The sequence below is a fragment of the Micrasema longulum genome, unplaced genomic scaffold (assembly GCF_059751315.1).
Source record: "Micrasema longulum isolate JH-2025_06_02 unplaced genomic scaffold, ASM5975131v1 h1tg000328l, whole genome shotgun sequence".
Classification (NCBI taxonomy): domain Eukaryota; kingdom Metazoa; phylum Arthropoda; class Insecta; order Trichoptera; family Brachycentridae; genus Micrasema; species Micrasema longulum.
In genome coordinates this window covers 110023-116941 of record NW_028277532.1, presented here as the reverse complement: position 1 = coordinate 116941, position 6919 = coordinate 110023, and the positions used below count along the sequence as shown (strand labels likewise).

General features: G+C 32.0%; 1 long non-coding RNA gene across 1 annotated transcript; it reads left to right on the top strand.

Moving 5' to 3' along the window:
- The first annotated feature begins 744 nt into the window (after positions 1 to 744).
- LOC148282439 (uncharacterized) lies at positions 745 to 6760 on the top strand. The gene is made up of 6 exons (XR_015822097.1): positions 745 to 966; positions 2716 to 2850; positions 3345 to 3505; positions 4884 to 5025; positions 6391 to 6526; positions 6637 to 6760. It is a non-coding gene; the product is annotated as an uncharacterized LOC148282439 (long non-coding RNA).
- The last annotated feature ends 159 nt before the right edge of the window (positions 6761 to 6919 follow it).

Genomic DNA, 6919 nt, shown 5'->3' with positions numbered 1-6919 from the left:
GACATGGGCCCGCCAATATGTGGGTATGTGTTGAAGTATTACCAATACAATACCGTGATGTAATTCACCATTGTAATTGGGCCTCCTGGCCTGTTGTGGTGCAAAAATAAATGTAAATGTAAAATAAATAACTATGAGAATGATAAAGTACTCTCATTTTGGACATCTTTGTACCAACAATGTTTGAGTATGTCCAAATGCTTGCAGACTGGCTGGATTCTCTCCCTAGGGAGTTGTTCATATTTAAATTTATTTCAACAAAGAGGGAAAACGATTTTGAGAAGGGAATATGGAATTCAGTGGAGAAAAGTACCACTTGCTTCGTTTAATTTTAAAGGGCAAGATTAAGGGTCTCCGAGGGGCTGGAAGAAGACAGATGTCCTGGCTGCGTAATCTATGAGACTGGACTGGCTTCAGGACTGGAGCAGATTTTCCGGGCAGCACAGAACAGAGAGATATTCACCAGAGTGATAGCTAACGTTGGGGATACCTAACAGGGCACTAAGAGAAGAAGAAGAACACCAAATTACAAGCGGCTTGTTTTGTGATTGGTTATGACGAAATCACATTGTATTTCAGTACCTACTACTGTTTTTAGTATTACCATAAAAGGCAAGCCATCAGTACGCCAGTGCCTCCAATTTATTATTGTTTAAGTAGGTACATTTTAAAATTATTTTCTATTTCTATTTTGGCAATTCATTAAAAAAAAAACAAAAGTGTTCCTTTTGTAAAGCATATTGATACAAATGACAGCCATTCATAGATTTTCCTACTAATATTATTGATGTATACTTTTATTTGAAGATTGTTGTAATTTATCTACAGAATGTTATCAGAAAAGCTAGCGCATTTAGAATTAGGTTGCATAAGAAGGGCTATTTTGCAAGACAAAGATACATTGAACGCCCTTATAACTCGGGAATGTGGAAAGATATTTGGGGAATTTGAAATTGAAAACATTTTGTAATTGCATTCAATTTTTACATATTTTTTAAACGCCTTTCTATTTTTATATGCAGAATTTATTTTATGCTTTGTATTTTTACTATTGCTTTTTCTTAATTGTGTAACATATGCCAATGCCATAAATTTGACATCATTTAGTGTCACTCATCGACCTTTTAATAAATCAATGGAGTCACTGAATTAATAGAACTTGTAATTATTTTAAATACACCAATTTTTTTGTTACAGAACATAGTTAAATATGTAGTCTTATTACAAAAAATCATATTGATTGTGTTGTTGGTGTATACTTTTAATTTTTGTGGTATGTTTAACTCAAAATTCTCCTGAAAGAGCTGTGCCGTCATATAGCGGTCGTCATGTACCAGTGGATGATGTCATCAAAACGTCTGTACAAACAAGATAGTGCAGATTTCCTAGAGTGTTGATTGTGAGCAGAATGTCAAACGGTTCCGCCATTTGCCAAGCGGTACTCATAATGCTAAGTTTGTGTGGATTGTTCATTTCCCGCTGCTGTACGTCTCAGTTCTATGTAAATAAGTTAATACAATTATTTGGTCACTTAATAAAATAAGGTGACCATGGCTGTTAGATAACGGCACCACTCGCTTTAAGTTAATGTCTCTGGTAACCGTTAAGACAGCCATCTTGTTATGCCCGGCGTATCACGACATATGGCCACTAGATAATGGCACTCCTTTCATAGGAAACCATTATTCTTATTCTTAAAGGTGGGGGTCAGTGCTATGCAAGCTCCTGACGTCACTGCGACCTGTGAATTTCTATCGTAACGGGTCCTCGTGAAAAGTTCTCGCCTTCCAAGCACGGGTATTTCAAGAGCCTGGTTACCGTGTATTGGAAACCATAGCTGTGGTATTAGTCTGACAACATGGTCATATTGAAAAGGAGTTCACTAAATCGACAAGTGTTGGTGAATTGAACGTAGTTATGCAGAAAGCAGCCAACCATAGAAAAGTGAAACTGAGATAATAGCACTTTTGTGAAAAGAGTGAATAATAAAATAATGTTTTTGACTTTAACAAATGATAAACAATGAATACATTAGTTTTTTTTATATTACAAACAAGAATCTAATAATGTTTTGAACTAGTTTTAATGATTTTTAAAGTACTGTAAGATTTTTTTAGTGCTGTGGGGGTTTTCTGCAAATTGAGAAATGCCGTTTTTGTGATCTGACACCATTTTCAGAAGGTGATCAATACAGTTTTTTTGTATGAAAGCGGTCTGGCTGTTTTTAGCAGAACATAGAATTTACCTTATTGCACCCGATAACATCAATTTCTATTTGATTTTTTTTTTTTCATAATTGTGGACTGGCTGCTTTCTGCATAACTATGTTCAATTATACCATCTCTTTAAAATATGAGCTCTGCTACATTTTTAATACAAAATATTTTCACTCTGAACTGAACAACAACTTTCTAATTACAGTTATTTATTAACATATTACAACAGAGACGAATAACATTTTAGAGAAGGTAATATAGAAGTCTAGGCATCTACAGGGCTTATGACCTGCCATTGGCTGGTTTAAGTGGCCACTTTACAGAATGTGTATCATTCACCATTCTGCCCATATTTAAACATTTATATTCCTTCAATTCTTTCATCTGCTTATGTTTGTGAAGTTAAAGAGCTGATTTCTGATTATTTGTTTTTTTACAAGAAGTCTAATCATTTTTTGCTCTGTTGAGACTACATATTTATATTAATGTTTTCTTTTAGGGAGCTTAGCTTTTTACCAGTTTGCCAGATGGATATATTTGACAAAATAATTGGTTTCCTGGCTTTAGACATTTTTCCAAATTGTCCTTCAATACCAGAACACTATTGGTTACCATGGATACATGATTTATATGGGTATGCCAATCATAATTGCTCATTATATTGTATTATTTCACGTGAAAATCCTAGTGGCATCGAATTAACACAGGAAATAAACACTTTGCTTTATTAGATGTACCGTTTTTTCTCCGCCTTGTGGACTGGTGGTCAGCTCGTTTGCCTACCATGCAGGAGATCTCCAGTTTAATTCCCAGTGTGATTGACGTGAATTTTTTTTTGTTTGTTTTTAAACTGCAATATTGCATAGTCATAACAAAATATTGATGTACCAATTCAGTCCTCTATGCATCATTATGTGCGGAGAAGGTAATGAAGAGGACAATGATCATTCAAATCAACAGTTTAAAAAAAACATAAAAACAGCAAGTCGTTATTTATGACCGATTTATTTTTTTATTTACGGACATTGTTCGTCTATACAATTCATAGGGTATTAATATTACAATATAAGATGATACAATATTAATATTTGTGACAATCTTGGCATATTGAAGGCATTTTTGTTTCAGTATGCACAACGTGACTGAGAGGAATTCCCTTTTTGTCCACATGATATGTTGGAAAAGAATATTCACTCGAGTTTTTCTCAGATCAATTCTGGAATCTTTATTCAAAAGTGATCCACTTTTAAAATATATTATTATTGTGATGCCACCAAATTCTCCACCATGTAAGTTGTTTCATTTCCGAATTAGTGATGCCGTTGCTAACCATTTGCAAATTAGTCGGAAAAAAATATAGAAAACAGTAAAAATAGGAACAACTGATTTTTATGCTGGCAACATCAAATTATAAGTGTATTATATTGTGATTGGTTATGAGTTATGCCAAGGTCACAACATTCTATTTGAGTGTTACCATAAGAGGAAAATCTATTAAATATGAATATTTTTAATTATTTTCTTCCTTATTTTTACCATCTTCTCTTTATCTCTATGCATCCTTCTCTTAGGACAATAGATATATAATAGAACCTCAGAGTAATAATGCGCCAAGCTATAGAGGAGTTTAAACGTAGGAAAACCATTCTATGACTATTGGGTATTAAGTTAGCTACAGTTTGCAGCAAAACAATGGGCCGTACTCAGGTCGGGAAAAGCCAAATGGATATTAATTTGCATTGTAAATACTTTTAAATATTTACCTGTGTATTTATTATTCCAGGGTTATTCCAAATTATTTTTCTATAACTCGCCTATATTTATTTTATAAATCTGAAAATACATGTGTGTGTTTATTTTTATATTTATTTATTCATTTTATTCACAGTATACTTATGTTACATTTATTGAGACATAAATTCTAACTTCATGGAACCAAAGTTCTGTGTTGAATTTGTTTGTTTGTCCGTCACATCTCCGAAACGGCGAGTCGTAGCAGCCTGAAATTTGGACACGTCATTTTAAATGCAATTTCAAGGTTAACGTTGCTGTTTTCAATACAATTACAATACGATTCAATTCAATTCAAAGACAATAAATGCCAAAAATCAATTTAAATCATGGGAAAATATTCGAAATCAATTACCTTTGAAAACTGACTACTTTAATACCTTTGGCGCTCCTACTGCTGCAACCAAACATACTGCAATTCACCATAGTGGATTTTTATTTATTATAACGTAAATTTCCAAGTTATTTACAAACAAAGCTAAGCACAGCTACAAAAGCATCCGATTGAACCGTTATGTTTATGTTGTCAAATAAAACAAAATGGCCACCAATTGGTTGCTAACCAACAAACCAACATTGCTTACGTTTTATGAAACATAGTGATAGGGCTTCTCTCCAGGTTATGCATTATTACTCTGAGAATAGAACAATCTCCCTTCCGTTTTACTGCTATAGTATTTCGTGTTTTGTTAAACTTGTATTAATTTTTAAAGAATTGAATATTGTGTGGAAATCTCAATGTTTTTAATAATTCTGTTTGTATAGAATAAATATATGTATATGTTTATAGAGAACTGTTGTTTTCCAAAATAAAATCAAACCTTATTTTAGAAAAAAATAATTTTTGATGATAAGAAATCTTTTTAATATTTTCAGCCGTTTTATCGAGAGATCAATCATTTAGTGATATTCTTTTAAGGGTGGATCAAAGGGGGAAATATGATAATGATAATTTCCAATACCTGTATGTAGCTATTAGAGAGCGATTTTGTTCCAAACTGAAAGTCCGCAGAGCTGTGTAAGTAATAGAAATAAAAATTTGTGGATTTTAGTATAACTCGTCTGTAATAATGCCTAATAAGGATGTTCAGCTTTAATTGATATTGGATATAAAAATATTTTTTTAGGCGCGGTAAAAATAATAAAAAATATTTTAATAAAAATAAACTACTATGAACGACGTCACTAGTTCTAATGAATCAACCAATTATAAGGGAGTTGTGAAAGATTTCCGGTTTACGGTAAGCTAACAGACCAATCAGCAGAACTGACCGATAAGAAGCGGAAGAGAACTTGAGGCTTCACAAGTGGAGTAATTTCAGAAATACAAAACTTTAAAAAATCATAGCGCTATTAATACGATACATAGAAATTTAAAAAATGAAATTTTGGCTTAATTTAATAGTCCATTGACAAATAATAAAAAAAACCACTGAACTTACTTATTGAAATTTAACAAAGAATTCTTGCTTCATGATTTAAATTACTTATCAAGAATGTATGTATTTTGGTTGCATCATGGTGTTATATTTAGTCTACCTATGATGCATGTCGTTTTGGATTCTTTTCCCTACAAGATGTTTTTTTTAAAATGGGAGTTGCTTTGCTAATTATGCACATAGCTTATATTTACTGAAAAAGGTATGTTTCTCTTTCTTATTACTCTAACTATAGTGTGAGGATCTATTGGAGTAATCGACTGTGGCCTTGTTAAGGAACTTTTTCGCATTTGCTTTAAGAAGAGAAAACCACAGGAAACTCATTCAGGAGAAGCCAGACTATTGACAGATAATTCCCGAAAAGATGATGAAGATCATCTTATTTTCATGTTTTCTCCTCAATCCATTAGCATTTAAAATCTCCTAGGGTTATCCTTGATCTGCCTAGTTTTGACCAGATCATGGTGAGTATATTAAATATACATATATATATATTTTTTATATATATTTTTTTATATTGTTGTTATCCAAGTGAGGAGGAAGTTTAAGTTTGTATACAATTGAAGACGTGAGTGGATAAAGGCTTTGTATGTCTTTTTTTAAAAATGCACCCTTTTCATTAATGGAGGTTTTATGTACAGCCTTTTCACATAAAGCCAACGACACCATCAAAAAGTAACAGAGAACCGATTTTGAGAGTGAATGAAGGTGTCATATTATCAATAATTGTACTGGTGTTCAAAACTTTAATCCCAGATATCTGATTTTTGTTTTTGTCACATAACACCTTTATCCACTATGCCTTCAATTTATTTCATATACCTACATATAATGAAGATATTAAGAAAACGGTCATTTTAAATTGCAGTTAAGTTTAACGTGGAACAATGTAATTTAGTGAATACATAAAAAGATTTTTGCTGTACTTTCACATATTATTTTAGGGAAGAAGATAATGATGATCTTGTTGAAATAATACAACAGCAAACGAGGCATCCTAAAGAGCTGTATGGTGATTTTTACATAGGTGAATTGATAGCACACCCTCTTGGCTCAGAGCGTGTGATTTTAGTGGGAGAGGTTGTGTTCCGATTTATTATTACATAGTACATTATAAACATGACAGGAAAATACAATATTTTCTTATTGATTATTTCTAATTTGTAAAAAACACATTTTTTTTTCTGCAGGATAAAGGTGTGCCAGTTGGTGTTATGATTTTAAATACACAAATCAACTACAAAAAACTCAACAACAATTTCGAACTTGATTCTTTTTGCAGGCTAAAGAAGTTGGTAGCAAACGTGAAAATGGTATTTTTTTACTTTAATCAATATTATTTTTCCTACTGATTTTCATAACTTAATTTTTTTAGTTTCATTGATTTTTTTATTATCAGATTTAATAAAAAAAACTGTAGTTAATTTTCTTATAAAACATTGAATTTTTTTCGTTTTCTCTGCAATACAGGAT